We start from the raw sequence: 1809 nt of genomic DNA on the forward strand, positions 1-1809 counted from the left end.
TAGTTGGATAAACACTCATTAAGTAAACTGACTCTCTTCAGGAAGTTGTCAATTACTAATAGTTCCTCAAAGGTGGCATATCATGTGCAACCTCTTGCTCCATGCTGGGACTCATTCTGGCTTAAACTAAGACAGATATGGCACATAATGTCACAACTGCTGAGTTCATATGTCCAACTGCCATGAAGTGTCCAGAAAACACTGTTGTAATAATGTCATCAAACACCTCTGCCTCTACACTTTGTACCATCTCCATCCAAAATGATCCCTGAAACTTTGAGAAAGAGATATAGTATACAAGCCCCCTTTACTGTTCAACCCCTAAAATGTCTTTTATTGTCTATACCTTGAAGAGCTGTGAGTCTTTGAGTTTATCACTGTTCACCACATGGATAAACTTTTCTGATACTGGGTGAGAAATGAACTGAACTATAATAAAAAGTCAATTTGAGCTGGTTTGTGAAGTATTTTTTTAACAAGGCATTCTTGGAATAAATAGGACTTAGATATTGGAATTGGTGTCCTTCAGAATTAAAGTGATTTAGTATCAAATATTGGCTCCCTCTTCATGGATTATTTGTTTTTATGATTTCAGTGAGAAAAGGCTTAGATCTTGCTATGTCATATGTTTGTTCTTGATTTATTTTTCATAATTTTTGTGTTTTTAAATAATATATTTATTCTTTGAAGTTTAAAAAGTGAATATATTGTATTTGGCACTATGCACTCCAACACACTATACATTCCCCAATATGTCCCTACCACATCTTAATATTTTTTAAAAAAATACAACCCACTGAGGCTAATTTGTGGTGCTCTTAAGTGCATAGATATAGGGCGCTCGATATGAACATGAAATACCTAACAATATTCCTGTACCAAAAAGCTGTAGGAGTCTTTCTCATCTAGCAGACATCAACTGCGAAGAGATCTTCAATCAGGAGTGGGTCTTCAGGACACCTTCCTTCATCCATCCTGTAATATTAACAGGCTTTATGCTATGCATTTTTTTCTATAGGCAACAATTGATATGAGTAAACTTGCTTAACAGTCGACTCATGTTCAGAGGACCCTAGTCACAGAGGACAATTTCAAAGCACTCCACTCCATTATTTAACTTTTACTTTCTACTTCCTCTTCCAGAGTATTTCCTGATCCTTAAGTAGGGAATAATAGAAACTGAGCACTCACAATTATTCTTCATATTTTGATCACTTATGAGTTCCTGTTTAACTAATGCCAGGTCCAAAAAATAATCTCTAACAAAGGTAAAGAACAGCACAAATACATGTGTACATATAAATATTTAGGAGGTGGTTTGACAATATGACAATTTAGTAAAATGACAGTAGGAACCATAGTTAGATCTATGACATCTCAAGCCATGGGTTCCTGGTCAGGTTTATAGTACCAGGCATGAATTCCCTCCCAAAGATAAAGCCTCAAATCTAATCAGACATCACTTAAGTTACCCTATGACAATTGTGCCATTATTGCATTACTAGGCACAATCTGGCCTGGTATATCTGTACTGCAGCATGTGAGATCAATGCAGGATAAGAGCATTATGGGCTAAATCAGGGACTGAACACTGAAAAATAGAAATGAAAAGTATAGCCCCAGAGTGAATTGCAGACATCAGTATACTAAGTAGAGAGATTCAGTTCCGATTCCTCTGTGTCTTGTTTCCCTACTTGGCATTACCCCATATATTTCTCATAATCAACAGATCTTCCTCCAGTAAATATGCTAAGGTCATTCTAAAACCTCTCTCTCTCCCTCTCCCTCTCCCTCTCCCTCTCCCTCTCC

This window comes from Grammomys surdaster, unplaced genomic scaffold (genome assembly GCF_004785775.1).
Source record: "Grammomys surdaster isolate TR1022 unplaced genomic scaffold, NIH_TR_1.0 732, whole genome shotgun sequence".
NCBI classification, from domain to species: Eukaryota; Metazoa; Chordata; class Mammalia; order Rodentia; family Muridae; genus Grammomys; species Grammomys surdaster.